At 39.5% G+C, this 26,343-nt stretch overlaps 1 long non-coding RNA gene across 2 annotated transcripts in view; it reads left to right on the top strand.

The window, feature by feature from the left end:
• The first annotated feature begins 606 nt into the window (after positions 1–606).
• LOC112826644 (uncharacterized) overlaps positions 607–26,343 on the top strand; it is a 75,335-nt gene continuing 49,598 nt past the window's right edge. The window contains exons 1-2 of one of the 2 annotated variants that reach the window (XR_003208995.2): positions 607–904; positions 3,245–3,456. This is a non-coding gene — a long non-coding RNA (uncharacterized lncRNA). Of the gene's footprint in view, positions 905–940; positions 1,060–3,244; positions 3,457–26,343 lie in introns of those variants that run through there. The other variant, XR_012378683.1, reaches the window with a different exon arrangement.

Below are 26,343 nucleotides of genomic sequence, written 5' to 3'. Positions count from 1 at the left end.
GCCTTGACCTAGCCCCCTACCTTGGAAGAATATCGAGGGCCCTTGTGAATGTGACCTTATGTGGAAAAAGCATCTTCGCAGATGTGACTAAGCGAAAAGATCTTGAGAAGGGATGTTCCTGGCTTATCAGGGCAGGTCCTAACTGCAATCACAAACGTCTTTGTAGAGAAAGGCGGCAAGAGCCTTGATACAGAAGAGGGGAAGGTGAAGTAGCCCCAGAGGCAGAGGAAGCCGGGATGAGGCCATGATCCAAGGAACCCCTGCGCCTGGAGACGCTGGAAGAGGCAAGGAACAGCGGCTCCCCTAGAGCCTGCAAAGGCAGCCCGCCCTGCCGACATCTTGCTTTCAGCCCAGTGATCCTGACTTGAGATTTCCGACCTGCGGAACTGTGAGAGAATGCATTTCTCCTATTTGAAGCCATCAAGTTTGGGATGCCTTATTACAGCAGCCACGGGAAGGTCACACAGAAGGCCGTGGGTATGTGTAGCCCGGGAGGGAGACAAGCCTCATCGCTCACTTTGCCACTCAGCAGTTCTCCGAAGCAACGCGCACGCGCCTTGGGCGTGTAACCTCATTAAGGAGGCCGAACTTTCACGGCTCAGCTTTCGCTGAGGACAGTTGCCTGGGCGCCCTCAGGTCAGAGGAAACCGAAACTTCCCTCCCCAGAGGCACACGGAATGGCCATGCCCGGCTCTGGAGCGGAGTCGGGCGGTGGGTAAGAGACTGCATCCCTTTCAGGACAGTTAACGGCTGCCAGTCGCCGCTGAAACCGTTCTGGGAGCACGCCCGTGGGGATGACTCACGGGTTAGGAGAAATCAGACAGCCAAGTGTGGAGCGAAGGGAAGGCTTCCAGAGAGGATACCCTTCTCTCAGGCCCGGGATTCAGAAGCAGTGTGACTTCAGGCAAGTTGCTAACCTACTTCGCAACACTGTCATAGGGCATCTTTGCAATTAATTTCTATATGCCCTTTGGCCCACAGAAAATCCATTCAGCCTGTGAGATTTGTATCTCCCAGAGCTACTGATTTGCATACCAAGGAATCAAGCATCTGCCTGCAGTAAGTACAAATGCGGAGTTCTCTTAAAAACACAGATTCCCTGCAAGATCCAAATAAAATGAAAGACAGGAAGAGGGAGACTTAACATTGGCTTTGGTCCCACTGACTAAACCCTATTTGACATATTCTGATTCTGTTTAGCAAACAGATACAGGTAAGCGTTTACTTCCTTGGACGCTGAGGCGGCAGGCAAATTGCGTTCAGATGCTTTCGGATCCTCAGGAAAAGGGCACTGTATAAATCCAGGGAACTATTATGTGAGAGAGACAGAGCCTTTATCTCCTGGTCTTAATAAAGAACTAAGCATAAGGCCTATCAGACTTCTAGTTCAGACACCAAATTGACCCCTCTGGGAGCTGGGAAAGTCTCGATCTCCTTCCCGCCTTATATAGCAGTGGTAATAAAAGAGCGTACACCGAGGATTAACTAAAGTTCACATACTGCCTTGAAGAGAAAAGTCTTGATTTAAGTGCTGAAAATTATATTAGTGGGAGGGGAAAGACTGGAAAATGGCAAAAGGGATGGAAAGTTACAGAAAATTATAATGAGAAATATAAATTGAAGCAGGTCTAAGAGAAAGATGAGAGATCAGATGCAAGAAGTTGGGGGGTAGGAAAAGTGGCCAAAAAAGAAAGACTTTTCCTCCATCTGTGTTGGCTTAGGCATGTTCTTCAAGTCCTAAAGGGAAGTATATCCTTTAGCAACAAAAGAATAATGATTCCAAGTGGAGAAAAGGCAGCAGGAGAATACGAGGGTGTGACAGAAGAAAAAAAAGAGGACAAAGAACAAAAAGGTTAAGAGAGGGTCAGGGACATAATAAGACAATAGAGAATGAAATTCATAGCATCTATAACAGGATCTAGGAGAAGAGCCCTTTCGTCCCCAATACATTTTAAGGGCAAGAATTGTTGCCCTGATTTTATGAAGTCACCCTCCTGCTTCAAAAGTGATTTGACCAAACCAAATGGAGATACGGTCTAGCCTCTTGGCATATGGCAAAAAGAAATATTTGACTCACATTAGGAGCTCCTAACATAAAATACACTGACCACCCAAGCAGTATTTGCACACACACACACACACACACACACACACACACACCCCACACACAATTTGGCAGAATTCCATTAAAAAGTTAAATACAATTAAATTGGTTTCCAGGCTTCTATAATCAAGCAAACGGCTAGGTTTTTTGTTTATCTGTGTTTGTTTTTTAATCTAAATTGTCTAAGCTTTACACAGATGTAGCTGACAATAAAGCCTACAAAAGGTAACATTTTTAAATTCACCTAAATTGTTAGAGGCAAAGGTATTACATACTTCATTTTGTTTTTGTGCTAGACAATTCCAAAACCCATCTCATGGTTTTATAAAAACCTTGGCCAAAATCCATCAGATAATAGTCACATCTCTCTTTGTGATGGGAGGCATAATGGGGAGCAGAGAGGGAAGGTGACAAAATTGTACTGTTCCACGGTCCAAAGGAAAGACAAAATGTCCCCAGCTCCTGTATGAGCAGATCTCAGATTACATATCCGCTCTGCCATGCTCTGATTTTTCAGTAGTACTCAGTTCCTTTACCCTGTCCCAAATGGATGATTGAACTGTATCATCTGTATAGCATTTTAAGATATAATGATCTTATTTTTCCAGCAGCATCATTCATTTATTGGACAAAAGAATTGGGTAGGATCCAGTTAAGGAATAGAAAACAGGCCAGTTATTTCAACAAAAGGAATTTATACAAATAATGATCAATTAGGTATTACAAAACCAAAAACGTGGAGGCATTACAGGTAGTTAAGCCCTCGTCTAGGCCTGGAAAATGAGGGGAGATGTTAGGAATGTTAAACCGCGTTGAGCTGCATGGTCAAACATGTTAGCCACCAGCCACATTTGGTTTTGAGCAACTTAAAATGCCCCTGGTCCAAATTGAGGTGCACCAAAAGTATAAAATACACACCAGATTTCAAAGACTAAGTATGAAAAAAGGAAGGTAAAATATCCCATTAATAAGTTTTGTATTGATTATGTTTTGAGATGACAATATTTAGGGGTACATTGGGTTAAATAACATGTTTATTTTACTTTTTTTTTTTTTTTTGCTTTTTTGATGTAACCACTTGAACTTAAAATTTTATATGTGACTTGCATTTTCTTTCTGTTGGATGGTGCTGGCTGACAGGCCTAGAACAAGGAGCCTGTGAAGCTGGGACTCAATCTTTTGAGAAGGGTACTGCAGGATGATATTGGTATATCTGAGAGAAGATGCTGGGGCTGGTTCAGGCTGTGTGAAATCTGCAAACTGGAGCCAGTTGTCATGAATCAACCATCCCCGCCAAAGCAATGCTACTGCAGTGCCGCTGACAGGAGCACCAGAAAAACAAGGAGGAAGAGGTAGATCTTTTCCTTCTCCACTCCTTGCAATTTTCCTCCATTGCCCCCAGTTGACAGAGCCTACGGCACAACTGGCAGACCCAACTCTAAGGGAGAAATGTGATTTGCAGGGTCCCAGCCCCAGCTGGACAAAGCAGAATGTGGAAAGATGAGTTTGATGTTGAGAGGTGAGTAGCTTCGTCACCAGCACAGCAAAGAGTCATTGTCTGTCAGGCACGGTTTTAGATATCAGGGGCACAAGCATGAACCAAAGTCCCTGTCCTCATACAGCTTGCATCCTAGTGAGACAAGGCAGACAGTAGACAAATACATAAACAAGATGATTTCGGAGAGTGATGAGGGTTATGAAATTAAGAACACAAGGTCATACATAAGAACGTGACAAGATGAGAGGTGAAGGTTAGGTACTGCTTTTGATAATGAGGTCAGGAAATGCCTCTCAAAGAAGATGACATTTGAACTAAGATCTGGAAGGATGGAGAGGGGAGGAGAACGAAGAGGAAGCATTCCAAGGCAGAAGGAATAAAACATGCAAAATCTCTGATAAGGGAATGGTCTGGGATCATAGCTGACACATAATCGTCAGGAGGAAAGATGACGAGAGATGATTGGGACTGGTTACGCAGGGTCCCTGCAAATCATGGTAAGTAATATGGATTTGAACTTAATTGCTGTGGAACCACTGTAGGATTTTAAGCCGGAGATGGTATGATTTGATTTACATTTGTAAAAGGTCATTCTGGCTGTTGTACAGAGGAATAGACTCTAAGGGGACAAGCATATGAGGGAGACCAGGAGGCTCCTGCAGCAATAGGGTAAAAGATGAGGATGCCTGGGATTGTGGTCGAAACAGTGGAGATGGTGAGAAGTGACTGTATTCAAGATAAGAGCTGCAGGATGAGCCAACAGTACCCATTGAGATTAGGATGCTTCATGTAATTCATTTGAGTAAATTTTCCAAGTATCTAGCACACTCTCAACACCAAAATTGTTTTAAAATATTCTTGTTATTTTTCATGGAAATAATTGAAAATTATACAAAACATTCCTTGATCTTCTTCTATAGAAAATCCCAACCAGATTTATGAACTGCTATTTCGACTCAGGGTCCTGTTCTCCATTTTTGTCTGCCATCTGACACATTCTCTGTCAATTTCTTGAGTTCCTCAACTCCAATTACTTTGACTCCATATGTTAAAGCTCTGCTTATTTTGAGGCAAATCTTAATTAGGATGAAAAGGGTGATTTTCCAGATAATCTAATCCAGGCATCGACTATGCCATTTAGGTGGAAGTCGCACCTGCCAGGCTCAGGTCAGCATCTGCTGTCCCAGCCTGTCCATAAAGCCTGTGCTTACCAAGGCCCACATCTAACCAAAATTATCCTTGCTTCTGAGACATCAGCCGTATTTAGCCACTGTGATTCACCAAGGTCAAAATCAACATGATCCCTACATACCAAAGCCAAATAACCAGTCATTTAGAAAATCTTATCTCCATATTATTTTGAGTCCCAATTTCTAGCCCTTGTCAATTTTTCAACGTTCTTAGCCAGCCTGTAAGGATGCTGCAGTTTTAAGGGTTCAATAAAATGATCTTCCTTTCTTCCTTTCCCAAGTGCTGAATGGGATTCTGAACTAGAAATCATCATATACTGATGGATCTAAACTAGAGACTATGGCTTGGATTTAAGGCCAAATGGCTTTCCTTTTTTATTTTTTTTTAAGATTTTATTTATTTGAGAGAAAGAGAGTGAGTGAGAGAGAGAGAAAGCATAAGCCCGGGGGGGGTGGTGGAAAGAGGCAGAGGGAGAAGCAGACTCCCTGCTGAGCAGGGAGCTCGATGTGGGGCTCAATCCCAGGACTCTGAGATCATGACCTGAGCCGAAGGCAGACGCTTAACCAACTGAGCCACCCAGGCGCCCCCCAAATGGCTTTCCTAATATATCTTTTTGAACTACACCGAACCCACCAAACTACAAACCTGCCACCTCCACTGGAATGGTGACGGTGCAATCAGATTAGAGTGGGATGAAGAACAAGCAGAAGGCAAAGAAGCCGAGATAGAAAACAAGACTTGATCATTCACAAAGTTGGGCTCTGAAGACAAATGAAGAATGACGCAATACCTGAAGGAGATGTCAAATCCATGGAAGGTCAGGTTTTAAAATGGAAAGTAATGGGACATGTGTACAGGTGCGTGGAAATAATGAAGGAAAAGGGGAGAGACTGAGGATGGAGGAAAGTGGATGTGTATCAGTAAAGGTGACTGGGAGTCAGGGGATAAGATTCGAAGCCTCAGTGGAAAGACAGGCCGCCATAGTAACAGGTGGGAACCTAACAGAGTTGGGGGTAAAGGAACTTAGGTTTCTAGATTTAGTAGTGGGCAGATGGCGTTTTCATTCTATGTTTTCTATTTTCTGAATGAAAAATGAAGTGAAGTATTCAGCTAAGAATGAGAGGGTGGGAGGTGTGAAAAGAGAGAATGCTTGAAATTAAAATCTTGCTGGGAAGCGAAGTTACTGAGGAAAAAATTTCTGAGTACTACCGAAGGTCCATTTGAGATGTGTTAATTTAACGTGAAAGCAGTCAGCCCAGTCATGTCACTTTCTCTAGCAATATGCAGATAGATACTCAAGGATATCCAAGGAAAAGCTAGGTATGTGGTTTCAAGTCAATAGGGATTATCACTGGCTCAGGATAGAGGAGAAATAGAGGGCCAAAGGAATTGAGGGCATTTGCAAGAGCATGATTATATTAATTTATTCAATAATAATCCTCGAACTCCCAATATATGTCAAGAACTAGTCAAAATGACCCGACTAAATGATAGGGAGAGGTAGTTACAGGCCACTATCCAGGGATTCCACCAGAGCTAGGTACAGATTTTCTATTTAACTCATCCTTCTTTTTTCTTCTCTTGTCATCCTTCTTGGAAAAACAAACAAACAAACAACAAAAATTGGTGACATATATTTAATATTTACCACGTGTCAGGTACTATGCTAGGCCTCTTTTTAAAAACATGATCTTATTGCTCCTTATGTGAATGCTATGAGGAAGTTACTATTATTAGCCCTACTTGCAGATGAGGAAAAAGAATATGAAGATATTGAGCAACCTCAAAATATCACCTTCAAAACTACTGGCTTTAGAGCCCCTTGCTTCTACAGGTTAAGTCTTTATCACTTGGGGAAAAAAATAAAGCATTTTCAATTAAAATATTTTAAATTTCCCATTTTCACTTCAATGCATAAGCAACCAGTTTTTTATTTGAAGATCCTTTGGAAGAAGAGCTTTAAACTCTTCTATAAACCTGAGTGAAATTATTATTCCAAATTATTTTATTTTGTAAATTGAACAGTCTTGACTATGCAAGTAATTATTTTAAAACTCTGCAAACAGGTAAACAGCTACTCTGTTCTCCTTCCTTCCCAAACTCTCTTGCGGGTGACACACGCTGAAGAAAATACTTATGCTTTACCTAACATTTTCTATTTAAGAGAAATAATCTGAATTTCTAAATTTGGGCCTGGAGAATAAACAGAAGTTTCCCTCCTTAGCTCCTCTTCCTTCCTTGCTTGCTAATCAAACTAAGATAATTGTTCTACCCTAGAAAATGTCCAATGACTAACAGATACTATTGTGTTGGGGTTTTTTTTCCTATGAGAGAAACTTAAAGAGGCAGCCCATCCTATTCATCAAAAATCACAAAATTAGCAAGGAATGAGAGAACTCAGGCTTTAAAGCAAGGGTTGTACAGAGGTGAAGGTCATTCGCATTCTTAATGTGGAAAATTTGACAGAGAAATTGGGAGTGTTTCATTGTTCCCTTGTTATCTAGGAAAACATTCAATTTCTAAAGTTGAGTCATGTAAAAAGTCCCTTCGACTATACTTATATTTTTCAAGACTGTTATATTTGAATAAATTCAACTATCACTATCTGGAAAGACAAATCCAAGTCAGGCAAACATAAAAAATGAACCATGCTTCCTGAGCAGTAAAACAGATTGGTCGTGCATGACATTTAGCCAGATTTGGTAATAGCTATCAATTGTTGAGAATTTACTACATTCTAAACCAGAGATTCTCATTCTTGGTTATGCATTAGAATCACTGGAGACATATTTTTTAAACTTTTTATTTTGAATTAATTGTTGACTTAAGGAAAAGTTGCAAAAATAATACAGAGTTCTCATATGTCCCTCACCTGCTTCCTATAACATTAACCCCTTACATGACCATTATACAATTATCAGAACCAAGAAACTAACATTAACGATACAATATTATTAAATAAATTATAGGTCCTATTAGAATTTTACCAGTTGTTCCACTAATTTCCTTTTTTGATTCAGGACTGCATTGAACTGGTATTTCTTCTTAGCGTTGTCCAATCTGTGATTTTTTTCCTCAGCCTTTTCTTGTCTTTCATAGCCTTGATCTTTTGAAGAGTACTAATCCGTTAATTTGGGTTTGTCTGATGTTTTTCTCATGATCAGAACAAAGTGATGCATTTTTGTAAGAATACCACAGAAGTGATAAACCTTTCCTTCTCAATGCATCATATCAAGGAGTTCATAATGTTGGTGTATTATTTTTGGTAATACTAGCTTTGATAACTTGGTTAGTCATATCTAACGGGTTTCTCCACGGTAAAGTTATCTTTTCTTTAGTAGTTAATAAATATCTTGATACTTTGAAACCACATAAATCCTGTTTCTCATCAAACATTTACCCATTATTTTAACATCCATCAGTAGATCTTATCTACAACAATTATTGCTGTGGTCTCTGTCCAGAAGTGAGTTTCTGTTTCCCTATTTCCTTCAACATTTATTAATTGGAATTCCACGTGAAGTGTTTTTTTTTTTTTCTTTAATGCTGATACCTAGGTCCCACCACAGACAAATTCAATGAAAATTTACTAAGCATATTATCCCTAGTTCACACAGTATGGCTAAGAAGCAGGTATTATTATTCCCATTGGAATATGAAGAAATTGATAATTGGAATGACATAGTAACATGTGTTTTTACAGCTAGGAAGTAGTGAAGGCAAGTCAGAAGCTCTGAGCTACCTACCTCTGAAATCTGTCCTTGTTTCACTGCCCCAGCTTTCTTCCTTTTCAGCTCAGCTCATTTTTCTTGATGTCAAACTTTGCCCCATTTAAAGCTTACTCTACTAACTCCAATCACATGTAACTGCTACCTACATCAGTCCAGGGTTAGTCACATTTTTTTTTCTCAAAACTTTTTGACATTCACCTTCCTAAAGAGTGAGGAATAGATGCCAAGTGCATTTTGGCCTTCATATGGACAATAGATCTTTGCAGAACAACATGAGAGTGAAAGAAAATGATATATCATATACATTTAAGTATTTAGGCTAATAGGCAACCTTTTTAAGGAAATATAATCCAAATGCTTTCTGAGGGAATAAAGCTCATCAGGTGTTGAGCATATGCATGTAGTGGTGAAGTGAAGTGGGGATTCGGAGCCAGGTAGAACTGAGTTAGAGTCCAGCAAACCACTCAATGATCTTGAATATGGTTTCCTAACCTCTTTAAGGTTCAATTTCCTAATTGTTAAGTTGCAAATATTAATACCAACTACATAGACTTCTTGTGAGGATTCAATGAGCTTTAGCACAGGGGCACAAATAACTATGACCTTTAAAAAACCACTGTAACCAAATTGCCTAACACCTGACAAGAGATGAATACTTTAAAATTTTTTTTTTAAGATTTTATTTATTTGAGAGAGAGAGTGTGCACAAGTGGGGTGGGGCAGAGGCAGAGGGAGAAGCAGGATCCCCACTGAGCAGGGAGCCTGATGCGGGGCTCGATCCCAGGACCCTGGGATCATGACCTGAACCGAAGGCAGATGCTTCACTGACTGAGCCACCCAGGCACCCTGAAATGAGTACTTTTTAAGAGAATTTTTGGGAAAAGGAGAGAGAGGTAATTTTGGAGGGTATGACCCTTAGAAGAGGTCCGATGATGTGGGTGTGTACAGGAGTTTTGGAACTGCCAGAGGGGTGCATAAGGACTCTGAGGGAGAAAGGGATAAAGGGAGCTGGGGGGTGTGAACTATCACCTTGACTGATTTTCTTTGTGGAGACAACCATCAAGTAGAGAGCTAGATAAAAGGGTGGGCCAGCTGAAGAGTTGCAGAAGCTGCCAATCTATAAATGGCAGGCAGCTAAAACATCACATGAAATGTAAAGAAAGAATATTTTCCCTAGAACATCTCTCAGGAAGAGTACTTTATGTGCATACCAAGGGGATAAGAAGTTTTGTCTATTTCAATCACTTCCGTATTCCCAGTGCCTAGAACACTGCCTAGCAAATGGTAACTATTCAACAGAACCATTAGATTACAGGATAAATGAATGAATACATTGATAAATTCAAAAGACCAATTAAGAAACTTAGCTGCTTAAGAAAAAAAAAATTAAGAAACTTAGTCCCTCTCTCTTGCTGAAAGGTGTAAATAGATTAGGGGGCAGGTCCGATTCTTTCAAGTCTACAGAAGGAAGCCTGGGCCCACCTACAGCTGCTCTCCTCATCTCCCTCTTCTTCATTAAGGGTGTCTCCTCTAAATAGTTGTTGAACAAATAAAGAATAATGATTTTTTTAAAAGGATGCCAAATTATAAACTTGCTCAGGACCTCTATGAATCTGTTAGACCTTGGCTATATGTCACTGAAAATTATATCCGTACAAAGAAAAGCAGTCATTGCTTGTCCAACTATGAAAACATGAAATAAGATGCCTATGGCAAAGATAGGAAGTTGCTTTTCTCCCTTTCATGCTTAATAAGAGAAGCCCGGGAAATGTGCCGAGCTGAAGAACTATATTTCCAAAGCATGTCTGTAAACAGAGGTGTCCCCTGAGATATAACAGTCCTCCAGGAGACCCTTTTGCCCCTTGCTCTTCTATTCCTGCCTGGAATGAAGATAGAATGGTTGGAGCTCTAAGAGTCAACTTAGTGGTTTTGAGGATGATGAACAGAAAGATATAAGGAGGCTGAGTCTCTGATGATTTTCTGGAGCTGCCATACCAGCATCTATCTCCAGACTTAATTTGTGTGGGAGAGAAACAAATTTCTATCTTGTTGAAGTGACTATAGTTAGGTCAGTAGCCAACACAATTTCCATGGTGTGTTCCATTAGATGACGTGTATGTATAGTTGCATCAGTAGAAGCTAACTGTGTGTACTTTGAAGAGAAAAGGAAATTTGAATTTTTAACCAGAATTCTTAGTAATTATTAACAGTGTAGAAGAATACGGTGTGCAACTTAAAGAAGTACTTCTTGTAAGAACACCGTTACCCACTGTGGAGTTGAACAGTTGAGCTGTACCATAGTAAGTGTTTTTGTCAATAATCGGCACATTTCAGTATGGAAAAGAATCATCAATCACCTAGTCCAATTACCCATTTGAGGCTCAATTCTTCTCCAGAATATTTAGGTAAGAAGTCATCCAGCTTATGCTTGGCTACATCAAGTGATGAATAACTCTCTACTTCCCACGCCAGCCCATTTTTATCTTTGGACAGTTCTAAAAGTTAGAATGTTGTTTCTTACACTGAGCTGAAAATCTGTTTTCCTCTAGCTTCTATTCACTCATCCTAGCTTTCATCTTCAGAGCCATATTCAGTACTTCCAATTTCTGTTCTAAATGACAAGCCTTCAATTATCACACTCCTCTTGAGACAGCTGCCCTTCTGGATTTTCATGCCAGGAAATCATGCTGATCATGTTTCTGAACATGTTGAGATCTACTCTCCCAGAATCCAGGGAATAGGTGTACAGTAGGTACAGTACCTACTCTTTCCTTCCCTTGCTATCATATACCTTGAAAGAATACGGCCATGTCTCCCCCGGATGCATAACCTTCTGTTCTGCCAAAAATGTTCTCTGAGTTACTCAAATACAAAGTCATCATTATTTCCAATTGCTTTCAGTAACTCTGGGAGATACGTTTTGAGACAAAGCAGGTAAAGAACTTGTCAGATGTGGTACTACTAGCTGGATGAGCGTCTCTTTATACATCCCCAATATTTGAAATTCCCCTTTTTATAATATATTAGACCTGTGCAACATGTCTGACCTAAATCAGAAATAAGTCATTTATTTCTTACATCAGGCCAAATAACACTTAATACATCTTCACAATGATATCACACCTGTCCTTTCACCTTCCTTCACACTCCAGCTATGTCTAGTAAATTTCTGCTCTTAGGATTTTGGATTTCTGAGCGGGCATAAGTGACATTGCAAATTTCTCTACTCAACAAGGCTGTCTCTACTCAATTAGATCTATTCTCCCTTACCATATTTCAAACAGACCGTACTCACCAAACTTTGGTGACACTGGTGAGATATTTACCATCTGTGTTATGATATCTAATTTGCTAGGTTACCTGCTATAATCAAATATATTGAGTCCACAGGATGTACTGATAATAAAAATAAATGTAACCTGAAATAGTTGTTTTTAAAATTAAAAAAAAAAGAAATAGAAATTTAGCCAATAACGAGGGCATTGTAAATTTAATCTAGAACTAATCTCTGGGTTTGACACCTGAGGGCAGACATCCTGTAGGGAACTTCTGCCACTTTTCTCTGCTTCTTCCACTGGTATTATGTCAAACAGGCAAAATGAAAATGGTCAGGAACTGCAGTTACCCTATACCAGAAGAGCAGAAGTCATTTTTCAGGCTAGATTTTTAAGAGTATAAAGCCCAGTTCACAGTTTAAGAGAAACAGTTTTCTGTTCACAATCTGTCTTCCAGCCAACCTATTTTATTATCAATATCAGGAAGGCACAGAGATAAAATACAGTTTAAACTTCAAATCCCTCAAACCAAACTGTCAGGTAGGGGAGAGGTCAGATGCTGACATGCTGGAAAAAAGGAAAGCTGATGATGACCACAGTGGTGATATCAGTTTTTCACCTGATAAGTATGAATTGGGATGGGATCAGGAGAAGATGAGAGTTGGGTTATGTGAGGTTTATGCTGTTGATGTTAGAGACAGATGTGCCTAGAGAGGGTTAGGTACATAGAAGGCAAGGCAGTGCATACTCAAAATTAAGATAAAGCCTCCGCAAGCTCTGGGACTCATTTTCTCCCCTGCTGAATGCTATAAGAAATTGTTTTTTGAATCATATGCATACTAAAAAAGTCGTTTCTTATGATCCCAGAAATTTGCTGTCCAAGGTATAGGAGGGAAGGGTGAGTTTGGTCGTTAGTTTCCTCATGTCTGTCACTGGCTTTCACTTCAGCATGGATCGACTTTTTCTTCTCGTGTTAAAAACAAACAAGCAAACACAACAACAACAACAACAACAGAAACAGAAAAAGACATGTTAGAAGATGTTAGTAAGATACTATCTGGAACTCTCATTCATATGGCATTTAAGAAATAATTGCTTAAATTATACAACTGTTATATGGAGGATAACTTATTTTTATTATTAGCTTTGCAGGTCATTGACATTTTATGTACAAGAATAAGGATATGTTTCTTCTGTCTTCAAAGACCCCACAGACTTGGAGAGAAGATAAGACATACATGAATATGTAATATATAACCTATAGTGTGGCGTGTGCCTTAAAAGAGATATAAAGAGCCCAGAGGTTTAGAGAAGGGAGAGATTAATTCTGAACTCAAGAACACCTTAAGCGAAACGGCTACTATGATATGAATGTTTATGTCCCGCCAAAGTTCATATGTTGAAATCCTAATGCCCAATGTGATGATACTGAAAGGTAGGGCCTTTGGGAGGTGCTTAGGTCATGAGGGTGGAGAGCCCTCACAGATGGGATTTGTGCCCTTATATAAGAGGCTTCAGAGAGATCCCTAACCCCTTGTACCATGTGAGGACAGAGTGAGAAGGCACTGGCTATGAACCAGAAAGAGGAAGCTCACCAGAAGGTGACCTTGCTAATGCCTTGATCTTGGATTTTTCGGTATCCCAAACTGTGAAGAATAGATTGTGGTTGTTTATAAACAATCTAGCCCATAGTGTTTTGTTATAGCAGCCTGAACTGCTAAGAATGGACTAAGACAATGGCTAACAGTGAAACAACAGGATTCAAACGTGAGCACTGTGAGTGCAGATCTCAAATTTTACTGCCCTGCCTTAGCCACATCATTTCGCTGTGCATTAGTTTCTTCAACCACTAAATAAGAAAGGTAAAACGGCATTCTTGCCCAAAGTACTCCTATCCTCAGGAGATGGCTCTTGAGATGAGCACATCAATAGACAGATCCCAAATCAAGTAAAAATATCGTATTGTTCATGGAAATCTTCACAGCGCTCAGAATAGGCAGAAATGTCATCGCTCTCTGCCACTGACACCTTCTAAACTTTACCTTCTTTAAGACAGTCCCACAAACAGAGGCTATGTTGTCAAGCTGGAGTGAAACTGGATGTTCACATGCAGCCAGTCTTAAAAGAAGGTTAATTTGTGTTAGCAAACTGTCAAATAACCTGTCATACCTCATTATTTTTCTTTATATGCATCCTTCCCTCCCCCCCAGTATAAAATAAATAAATAAACAGAAAAAAATACCTCCAGGATTGTGTGATAGCGGATCTTTCAAGGCTACTTTGTGGCTAAATAAACAAAAAGAAAAACAAATAGTGCTATTCTGAAGGACTTTCTTTTTTTTCTCTTTGAAGACACTGCAAAGCGATCACGATAATATAAATTCAAGGGCAGATGCTTCATCCTTTATAAACTTGAATTAGTAAGTTGATCCTCTTCACCAGCATGTTTTTAGTGCATAGAGAGATAAAATTTGATAAGTTCATGAAAACAATCACTTTAGTACAAAAAGTAAGAGGTGTTAATAAAGTATTGGCACCGAAAATGTATGAAACAAACCAAAATGCAGAGAAAGTGATAGATTCCCTATTGTAGTATATAAATTACAATGTTAAAATGATGATTGATATTATAGCTTCGATTTCAAAGACTCCCTTTATAGAACAGGTCTACTGTCAAAAATGATAATAAGAAAATACTTTCTCAAGAGTATAACTGCCCATATATTATTCTTATAAAATTGTAGACATGAGGGAGTTTTCTGGAATAATGACCTATCTAAACATGAGAGGTGGGCAGAGGAATTTAAGGGAAGAAAGTGATGCTAAAATATATCACCTTAAAATGTTTTTTTTAATACTCTGCATAAAAGTGCTTCATTCAAAATAGTCCAAAAGTGGCATGCAAGATTACATTATATAAATTTATATAGCACCCCACCTTTTTCAAATACCATCTATGCATGAATTATCAGTAGGGTTCTTCTGTGATTCCCTGATTATGTATTAGATCAATCTTTTTCTCTCTCTCTCTGTTTCTGTCTCTCCAATGAAGAAATTGAGGAAAAAAGGAGTCAAGTTACTTGTCTCAGCTCATACTGAATAAAGACAAGTTTTTAAACATCTAATAAGAGAATTTTCAAATATGATAAGAGGGATCATGTCAGTACTTAAAGAAAGAAACGAACAAACAAGCTTCAACCAGTGGCTTAAACAATGTTTGTTCTTTATACTTTTTATTGGTTGCAAAGGACAGAGGGGAATTTAGGTTATTTCAAATGACAGGGTTCACTGCCGGTCCAGCATGTAAGGAGCTTGGAAGTCATCACTCCCATCCTCACAATAAGTGAACAGGTGAACAAACTGAAAATCAACAACTTTTCTCAAATCCACCAGAGAATTGAGATCATGGAGCAAACACTACCCCAAACCCTGGAGAGACAGGCAGATACAGGGAATCACAGCTCACTGGATACTGAGGAGAAACCTCAGCTAGAGCCAGCATCCATTAGGGATACTTTAAGGGTAACTGACTAATTGCTGAAGAGTGAGCATAGACAAGCATAAGAAATAAAAACCCCTGGAGACCCAGCCTTTGGGGTGTCCCCCACACCTTTTGTGAGTTTTAACTCCAGTAGCCCCCCTGCCCAGGTTCTTAGTGAGAAACTGAAGAAAAATCTCCTCATGCTCCCAAAAGGAAAAGAGAGAAGTAACCATTCTGAAATATACCTAGAGCATTTTGTTCTAATTAACAAAATCTTTCCTTGAGGGAAAAGCTAAACTGATTTGGGTTTTATCAGAGTCTAACAGATGTGGAAGAAGGGAAATACCCAACTCCAGCACCCTCTAGGCTTTCGGTCTCACCCAGGGGTGGGTAAAGAAAATAAAATTGAGACTTAGACATAATCATGGGCACTAAAATGATTTCCCCAACCCCACGTGCGTATCCTGCACCACAGGAATAGGGCCCCTGAATATAACAGAGGAGTACAGCTAAAAAGAACTGCATGGCTTAGACCTTATTTACAAAGGAGCCTTCAGGAAAACTCAAAGACAACAGAGATGACAAAAGCAAGGACACCACAAGAAATTTCAGTCTCTGACATCTACAGCTACAGCCAACAGTAAACAGAGCCCAACACCTAGCCAGATAAACAGAAAATCTCACACTAAAGGTCAGATTAGCTCAGTTCTCCCACCCAAGACACCACGTCTGGCTTTCAACAAAAAATTGCAAGCATGCTAAAAGGCAAAAAAGACACTGTCTGAAGAGACCTGGCAAGCATCAGAACCAGATTCAGATATGGCAGGTATTGGGAATGATCAGACCTGAAATTTAATTATAATTTGTATGTTGAGGTCTCTCATGAAACAAAGAGATGATGTGTAAGAACAGGGGAGTAATGTAAGCTGAGAGATGGAAACTCCAGGAAAGAGTCAAAAGGAAAGACTGGAAATCAAAAATCCTGTCACAGAAATGAAAAAATGCCTTTGATGGGCTCCTCAGTAGACTGTACCCAGCCAAGGAAAGAACTCAGGAACTTGAAGATATGTGAGTAGAAACTTCTCAATTTGAAAAGCAAAGAGATTTTTTTAACCGAAAACAAAAAAGAGAACACTATCCAAACACTGTGGGACAAATACAAAAACATAATGTACACATAACAGGAATACCTGAAGGAGGAGAAAGAGAGAAAGGAACAGAATAAATATTTGAAATATGAATAGCTGAGAATTTTCAAGTTATGGAGATGTGCTGTGAGGACACAAGGGGAAATGAGGGAGTGCAGAAAATCTCAGCCATCAAGGGAACCAGTTTCATGGAGAATTAAGATGCCTTTTGTCCCATCATAGCACACAACATAATCTACTGGCCACACACCATAATCTAGCCCCCACTATTCTCAAAGATCACTTTTCTTCATTGTTTGTTTTTTTTTTAAGATTTTATTTATTCATTTGAGAGAGAGCACGCACAAGCTGGGCGGTGGGGCAGCAGAGGGAGAGAGACAAGCAGGCTCCCAGCTGAGCAGGGAGGCCGATGGCGGGACTTGATCCCAGGACCCCAAGATCATGACTGAGCCAAAGGCAGACACTTAACTGACTGAGCCACCCAGGAGCCCCACACAGATCACTTTTCTACTCTTGAGTGGGTCTGGTCTGTTTTCTGACTGCAGTTGACCCTTAAACAACGTGAGATTGAACTGCACACATCCACTTATACATGGATTTTTTTCAGTAAACACAGTACAGTACTGTAAATGTATTCTTTCTTCCTTATGATTTCTTAGTAATGTTTTCTGTAGCCTCCTTCATTGTAAGAATACCGTATGTAATACATACACAGAATATGTGTTAATTGACTATGTTAACGACGGTAAGTATTCTGGTCAACAGTGGGCTATTTGTCAAGTTTTTGGAGAGTCAAAAGTTAGCTGCAGATTTTCAACTGTGTGGGGTGTGGAAGCCCCAATCCCGGGTCAACTGTATTTTCTTTCTTCTTCTCTACCTCATGTTCTTTGTCTACATGGCTTTCATTACCTCATGCCTGCCTTTTCTCTGTGTGTCTCTTAGCCTTTGATCAGTTGATTGTCTGTGTCCCTCTCTACGTGTCCCTATTCTACTCAGTAAGAGAGAATCCAGCTTGGTTCCTTGCCCTCCAGCGTCAGCATCTGCATTGAACAGTGTCAAATCACTTCATCAAACCACCTGACAGGCTGCAGGCCAACCCATAAGCTGGCTGTATTTGGCTCAGGTGCTAATTCTTGATCCAGTCATCTCTGAGCTAAGCAAACAGATCATGTGATAAAATGAATTAAGAACAAGAAGCTGCTTCCTGGTTCACGTTTAGAAGGGACTATTAGCAAGGTAGTCTCTTAGCACGTTGTGAATTTATCTGAATTCCCAGGCATTTTGGTAGCAGGTTGCAAAAAACAAACTTAGTTCCCAAAGAAAATGGGAACTTTGATTTAACGTATTATTTATCTCCTTGAGTTTCTTTTTTTTTTTAAAGATTTTATTTATTTATTTGAGAGAGAGAGAGCACGAGAGGGAAGAGGGTCAGAGGGAGAAGCAGACTCCCTGCCGAGCAGGGAGCCCGATGCGGGACTCGATCCCAGGACTCCAGGACCATGACCTGAGCCAAAGGCAGCCGTCCAACCAACTGAGCCACCCAGGCGCCCTATCTCCTTGAGTTTCATTTCTGGTTTATACCACTTCTGGTTTACATATCACCCCACCACCACCACCAATGGACAGGGACAGGTGTACAATGTAACACCCGGATGACCACCCCAGGGTATACTCTTGAGAGTCATCAGAGCAGGACCAGGCTGCTCATATCACCCCAGGTCAGAGCAGACAGCTGCAGAGAGTACAAAGATTGACGTGACATCCCCTTTCCTCAATGGTCCCATTCGCTTAGTTATTTCATTGTGTCACCTGTCCCAAAATATTTTTGACTCTTCTACTAAACTTGTAGCTGGAAAAGGAAGAGACGAAAAGGGGCATATGCTAAAACATAGGGGTGTGTGTATGTGTATGTGTACGTGTGTGTGTGTGTGTGTGTGTGTGTATAATTTTCTCCTCCAGAGCACAATATGTTGGAACAAATATATTTTTCATCTACCTGATTTCAGTGTAGGCTGTTAATTTTCTGAAGCAGATAAAATCAACGTAGGAAGAAAGCACAGTATTCTTAGTGCTTACTTCTCACTTGAATTCAAGTTAAATATGAATATGCTTCCTCCTCACTAGTTTTCAAGGGATCATATTCAGCTAACTTCGCTCTGCACAGATGACACACAGCAGTGAGGGAGAGGCACCGGCATCATTCTTCTTAGTTCTTGACTGTGTTTGACCTTCAGGGGCACCTCTCTAAGGGAGGAAAAGTGTGCTTTGCTCTACCTCCACGTAGAGGGCAGGTAAAGGCTGCAAGATAGAAGATAAGAACCCTGTTCCTGTTTAACTAACTCTCTCTGGCCTCACAATCAAAAGAGGTGCCCTCCTGCATCACATCTTTTCTATTATCTTTGTCCACTGTGCATACTGCTTCTGGGCAAGAAACAGTGAAACCTTCTGCTTTTCAATAGAGATCTGTATTTAAGAAAGAGACACAAAATGTGCAGCAGTCCTGTGTTCCCATTTTACCAGTCTTCTCTGGCCCCACATACCTTATAACCTGGTGGCTACCTGACCACAGACAATGTATCTCATCCTAATCTGTTTCTTAGGACAGATTTTTAGGGGGGGAAAGGCAAACACTGTTGTCCCCCTACCAAAAAAAAAAAAAAAGCTGTTACAGTTGTCACTGTTCAGTTTGCAAAAGAAAATACCAAAGTCATTCATTCGTCAAAATATATTGAGTGCTTCAACACAAATGCCCTTAATACATGTCTGTGGGAATTTAAAAAATGGTCAGATAGATTTCCCATTTTAAAGTTGAAGAAACCAAGTCACAGAAAGATCAGATGATCTATCTAAACTAAGAAATGGAGTATCATTACAATAATGAGGAGTCTGGTTCACTGATTGTCAGCCAAATAATTTCACTTACCTTTTCACACAGCAACTACAAATATTACCATACTTCAGGACCCGTGATATATGCATATCATGCAACATAAATGTCACATATGCTGGATCTCATGTAACATAATGTAGTTGTTTTCCCTTCAGCGACATAAAATTTAGTATGAATTTACACTCAATTTGAATTAATTGAAAAGATGTTTGAAGTCAACTTTCTTTTCCACTAGCAAAAACAAAACAACAAACGAAAAAAACAAAAGCCAGTATGTCCTTTAAATTTAAAAAGAAAATTGACCAGGCTTACTTCGCTCCCTCTCCTATGGGCTTCTTGTCCCTGAATTAGCATTAATAGAGGTAGTGAGGGAAGTGAATTCCCCATTACCAGGAGAGTAAAGAAACCCGGACACGTGTAGAGAGCTTCGTGTACATGCTGCATAATAGTATTTCTGAAGAGTAGTGAATTCTGTATTCAAACAGAGGTCAGCAAATAAATCCAGAGTGCCTGAGTGTTTGATTTTTCCTTTTTAAAGATGAGCTGCTCTTATGGTTAGAGGTTTTAATTTCCCAGCTCTGACACAGGTTAGTCACATACGCAAACGTGGACACTATGCCTGTGGTCTCATTATAGATTATTTGTGGCTGCCAGGAAACTTGAGTGGGCTATGCTGTTTCCCTGATAAACCCCAACCCTCCCTACTCAAGAGACAAAAGAAACACACACACACCCATAAAAGGCTAGCACCTCAATCCATAGTTATTTCACCTTGAATAGACTTTCCAAATGTAGCCCTTTCATTTTGCTTTCTATATTAAACATTGAAAACCAAAAAGGAATTTCAAATCCTGGGTTTTTTTTTTTTTTTTTTGTCATTAGTGTATCACAAACTGCTAATTAGAAAAGATTTCTTTTACTAAATGATTTAGTTCTTATGTCTGTTTTAACACTTGAAATGTTACAGCTTCAGGAAAAAAGGAAAGAGCCTTAATTGAAGAATGAATTATTGAATATTCAGTTTTAATTGATGTTGCCCCGTGCTATTATTTTGCATGTTTATAGATGTTTTATGTGATTCTGTTATCAGAATAACCAAAGAGAGAGACATTGACTACTGAGCCTAAAAAGGGGGAGGGCTTCTGCCTGATCATATCCAGCCATTTAAGTTCAAGAATCATCTGAAGCGTGGTTTCCATGACAACAAGTCACTAATTGAAAACATAAAGTAAAAAATCAACCTTCCCTGAATTTGGCAGCTGCATGAGTGATGTCTTTTTTTTTTAATAGTAAAATGGCACTTTTCCTTAGGGAATTCCTAAAGTCATTTTCTCAAAACCAAGAAGCCACTCCATCGTGGGGTTAACTCTGATCTGGGAAAGGTGTCAGCTTAAAGCTGTCCAAATCTGTTAGGCCGTGATTGCCAACACCTAGCTTCCACTAGAGATGAGGGAAGACAGTTATGATGAAGAGTGAAGGGTTTTTGCATCTTTGAGCTATAGAACAGCGGAGATTGCTGCGTGGCAGATGAAGAAACCAAAGAAATGCTACCAAACACCGGATTTGAACATCTTTTAGACAAGGGGGGAGAAACAAACTGAGGGGAAAAGGTGAGTTAAAACCTAAAGTCGGCCACTTTCCTCGGGGTTAGTCATCCGTGCTCAATCACTAGCAAAGGTTTCTGGTTTCTCTGCCTGGCAGATTTAAAAAAAACAAACAAAAAAAAAGTGCACCCCTTGAGACTTGGAAACCTGTTCCCCGGACACAATGGCACCATTCAAAATTCACCAATTTATGAACTGCAGCATATCATTTGTAAAAATTGCTTCAGCCTGAGTTACTTTTCACCAGCTCTGTAAGTCTACTCACTGGGTCACTAGGAGTGAGCAAGAACATTTTGATAAATTCTGTTTCCATGACGATGAATTAACCAGTGAAAAGGAGGAGGTGTTGAAAGATCTGTATTCTGTAGAATACTCTCAAATGTTTGCCTGTTTTCATTTTTAGCCATTTAGTTCTTATGGCTCTGTTCCAGGACTCTTTAATTTGCCAGTAGCTGTTTTTCCTACACAGATTACAGGAGTAATTCATCAGTGAATGTTTCACTCAGTGGTCCCCATCTAATGTAAGGAAACATAAAAATGAATTTTTCCAATTACGCCTTTTTGTTTGTTTAGAAAGAATGTAGTGGGAGCTTTTTTTTTTTCCTTTCTTTCCTCACAATCTAGCTTTAGTGTTCTTATTCTCCCTTATTTATTGACCATTACCTTACACAGACTACAGCTGTGATTTGTATGATGTTGAGATCTGCTTTTAAACACCAATAAATCCCCTAAAGACAATGATTTTTGAATTTACTGGACTGAAACCGCAGAGGGGAATGTAAAGAGAAAAAGAGCATTAAAACATGTAGGCCTGGTACATGTTACAATGAAACAAAATGTTTAGGAAAAAAATTAAGAAAGCAATAGAGCCTTTCCTTGACTAAATTACTTTAAATTGGCTTATTTATATGCAATGGTTTCTGTTTATGTTATTCCAGCATTTATCCACTTCCTGAATGTGATGATAGCACTACTATTTCCTTGGGGATCAAAAAATAAAAAAGTAATTCTGATGGTTTTGTTTTCCAAATGACGAAAATACAAAAAGAACTCGTCTATCCGTACCAGAAAAAATTGGATATGCAACTATTTTCTTGAACTATGAAGTAAGAAAAATGTCCCCTGAAAACATGTATTTCTAATCTAGCTTAAATTTGTATCTCAACAAGTAACTAATTTAGTGCGTTTTAAAAATTAAGTTCAAATAATGGATTTTTTCCCCTTGTCTTTCTTTTCACCTCAAACAAGGCAAATAACCAGTTTTCAACTTCCAACTGTTTTGTTCTGGCATTGTGTAGCCACAAATTTAAAGAACACTTACACACTTTTCCAAATTTATTCATCTTTTGCTTGAAGCAGGAAGAAATTTTAGGGAGAAGTCCTAGACTGCCAATAATTAGCAAACCGATCAGATATTAATCTAAGACTGAAAGTGCAAAGGATCCTGAGATTCACAGGCAGTAAAGAAGAAAACTATTTAACACTTATTATGCAGAGATCTGCCAATCAGAACTGCTTTTTAAAAATTTCAATGAATAGTAATGCAAGAATATATTTTTCTGTTAAGAACTGTTCTTCGGGGTCATATTTGCTCTGAGAGCTTAATTTCTCTACCCAGAACATAGAGAATTCTCATATTGAAAAGAATATGGTAATTTTCTTTTCCTCCCTCTTTAACACCGAAGCACAAAAAATATTATTAATATTAGTGGATCTCAAAGAATGTACATGATTGAAAATCAAAGTAATTGTTTTAATGAATAAACTCTGGTTGTTTGGCAGCAGACATCTATAAACCATTAGAAAAGGAAACCATGCCACTCTAAAATCAATGAGTTGGTAGCCCTGAATTTGTTCCTCTTGATTTAAAACAGTGGGGGCAAGAGTGTCAGTTGACTGGATTTGGACAAGGGGAAGTCTGATGACTTCTTTTGTTCACCTGCCATATGTAACTCCTGCTTCTTACGGGCAGCGTGGGTGGGTTCTGCTAGCAGCACCATGCTTCCCTTCTGACCCCGAAGGTTGTAATGCAGGTAGCTGGCATTCAGTTCACATGGATGTTAATAGTGTGAGATCCCTCAGCCAGCTGTTGTCTGGAAAATAGAGATGGCATGGCCCACCCAAGAGACAGCTGCTTTCACACCGATGTGACCTGTGGCTGGCACCAGGCGGTGCAGGAGCCAACTTGTTAATGCTAATGTCCCCGGTGAGATAGGGATAAACAGCAGCTCTCTCAGTCCTGTAGATTGAAAGTGTCACAAAAATACTGTCAGGCTCAGTTGCTGATCATTAAAAATGAGTACAAATGAGAGGAATAATGGCTTGTTGATCCACCTGAGTCAAGTTTGACATCCTTGTGACACTATTTACAACTTTATCAATGTCTTTCAGGCATTAGTGAGAGAGATTTTTGACAAAGAAAATAATCAGGAAACTTCTTTGGTTTTGGGGTAAAACTGGTCAATAACAAAACATACTGTAAGCTCCAATAATTTTTATTTCATCATACACATTAAGTGATGTGCTCAGCAACTATCCCATATGTTGCATGTATCACAGATTATTACATAAAATTGTTTTGAACACTGTAAGGACACTTTATGAATATTCAGGACAATGACATTTAAAAAGGCTTATTACTTTGTATACAAACATAACATACAAATACATAACATTTATCATAAGTGTGGTCACATTTAAATATGGATACTGAATGCATATCATATAGCAATATAAGCACTAATAAGAAAATATATATTTATGAATCTAAAGAGCAGGTATCTTCTAATATTTCCAATCTGTTCCTAAAAGGTTGTGTGCAATATTTTTTAATCACGTAGTTTCTTAATTTACCGAGAACTCTACTTAAATAAATTTTGCGATAATCCTTTTAGTAAAACCAGAAATATGTTTGTAGTATGAAAAACTATTCTTTTTATATCTGTTTTGTAACTTACAATTTTTATACTTATGATTTTAAAATGTATTTAATATAAAAAGTTTAAAGCAGGTACATGTTTTTGTTGTTGGCATTTTTTCCCACTCTTTCGGTGGGAGGTGATACTGAGAAGTAGTTTCAAGAGCAACAAGAGCAGCATGTTGATGCAAAGAGATTTGATCAAGAATTCTGGCCCGGGATCCAATTCCCTATAGAGAATCTTTCCTATAGAGAATCTAATCCTGTAGGCCACACATGGCTCCCTGTGACATAAAAGGTTTATACCACTGTCCAGTTTGACAGCTCAGAATCTCTGCCACAAGCCAAGAAAACATTTACTGCAGGATGTTTAGGTGAACAGAAGTAATAGTCTTCTACTTAATTTATGAGTCAGGGCAAACCCCTACTTGTAAATCACGTAAAATTTTAACTGCACAGGGAGATGATCGTTATTTTAAAAAGCTCTTTTAGTAAAATAGATTACTACCAAATTCAGTGAGATAGCTGGTGCAGTCATTCACTCAACAAACATTTAGGTGTATTCACTATGGTTTTGCCCCCCAAAAGTTGACTGTGTGTGTACAGAAGATATATAGAAGTAGAGATAGAGAATCTAATGATTATAAAGCAATATGGCAGAGAACTAAAGAAAGGCAACCAAAGTAATTGTAATTGTAGGAAGGGATTATTGGAGAGAGAACAGTAAGGTTTAACAAAAGCTTTCTGAATGAGATAATTAGGGAAAGATCATTCCATACAAAGGGGACAGCTGAACAGCGGCAGGAAGTGAAAATCAATCCATTAGGCAGAGACAACCACAAACAGCTCAGTGTTGCCTGAGTGCCCAGTGTAAGGCAAGCCTGAGAAACAGTGACAGAGAGGTAGGCAGAAGCCACAACAAGGAGGGCTCACAGTCACTGTTAACCTGCATGCTGGCTTGTCCTCATGGCCCTTTTGGGAGGTGAAGGCAGCGATTCCAATGGAAGATAATGACAGTGACAGTAAATGTGTAAGAAGCAGAATCAAATCTATGTAGAGGAAGTAATCAGAACTTGGTGATTGAGTGTCTTAGAGATGAGAGATTGCAGATTTTGTATGATGCACAAGTTCTACCTTGAGCAACTGGGTGGATGGTAGTACCACCAACTGAGGGAAAGGATCCTCTTTAGGGGGAACATGTTGCAACAAGTGTCCATGGAACATTCCTATGGAGATGCCCAGCTAGTAATTGGATAGATGAGTCTGAAGCTCAGGGCACACGCCCAAATTAAGGACATAGACTTGGAATCCACTGGAAAATAACGATATCTGAAACCATGAGACTGGATAAGATTGCCCAAAGAATATAGGAAAGTGAGACGAGTTATAGATTAAGGACCCCACCCTGGGGTTCAATAATTTAAGAGATTGCCAAAATCAAAGTAGCCAAGAAAGGAAACAGTGAGGAGTTGACCAGAGGTGAGAGGAGAAGCCATAAAAGAGTACTAGTATGGGAGCCACAAAAGTGAAAAATGCAGCAGATGAATCCAGTAAGACGGAGATGGAAAAAGAAATTACTCTCCCCCTCTGCCTCCTCTTACCTGAATACAAATCTACATCATTAAAAATAGAAAGAACTGGGGATGCCTGGGTGGCTCAGTCGTTAAGTGCCTGCCTTAGGCTCAAGTCATGATCCCAGGGTGCTGGGATCGAGCCCCGCATGAGGCTCCCTGCTCGGCGGGAAGCCTGCTTCTCCCTCTCCCACTCCCCCTGCTTGTGTTCCCTCTCTGTCTCTGTCAAATAAATAAACAAAAATCTTAAAAAAAAAAAATAGAACTTAAAAACCTAAGACCAGGAAACATCTAGGAAAGGCCAAGGTCAGCATACTCACAGATTACTTAGGAGTTGTCTGTTCTTAATTTTTAAGCAAGGGAAGGCTTATCAGTTTATTTTATTAATTTGTTTATTCTCTACCTCGTTCTCAAAGCACCACAAATTCTTTAGATAAAATTCCTGAATTCATTCTTTTCAATTAAGTTTGCAACAAATGTTAAGCAAAAGTCAGCTCACTGCTCCTCTCATTGAAAAGTATCAGGAGTGCAGATTATATCTACTGGCAGTTAAGGGTGGAAACTCCTGCTTTGACATTAAGCTGAGAATGCTCCTGAGAGAGAAGCCTCACTCTAGTCGGCTGATCCTAATAGAAAAGCACAGCATTCTTCAGCGCAGAGAAGAACAGCAGGACGTAAAGAAGGAGGACACTGAGCTGTAAAGCCACATAGAACAAGCCCTCTGCAGGCTCCTGAGCAGGGGAGAGTGGAAATACAATGGAATGTTGACTTCTTGGCATTGTGCACGGGAGAACCCCATCAACTGGAGACACACCTAACTGACACACCGTCGCAGCTTTGTTGGCCAGCGGTTAGATTCTAGTAACAACTCAATCTTCACAAGTATGTCTTGTGTGTCTTAGGGCAAATAATTGATGTTCCTAAATTCTACTT

Source organism: Callorhinus ursinus, unplaced genomic scaffold (genome assembly GCF_003265705.2).
Source record: "Callorhinus ursinus isolate GAN/ISIS: 27379988/994484 unplaced genomic scaffold, GSC_fseal_2.0 scaffold7, whole genome shotgun sequence".
In the NCBI taxonomy this organism is placed as follows: domain Eukaryota; kingdom Metazoa; phylum Chordata; class Mammalia; order Carnivora; family Otariidae; genus Callorhinus; species Callorhinus ursinus.
Note: the sequence above shows the minus strand (reverse complement) of the source record. Positions and strands in the feature narration are given on the sequence as shown.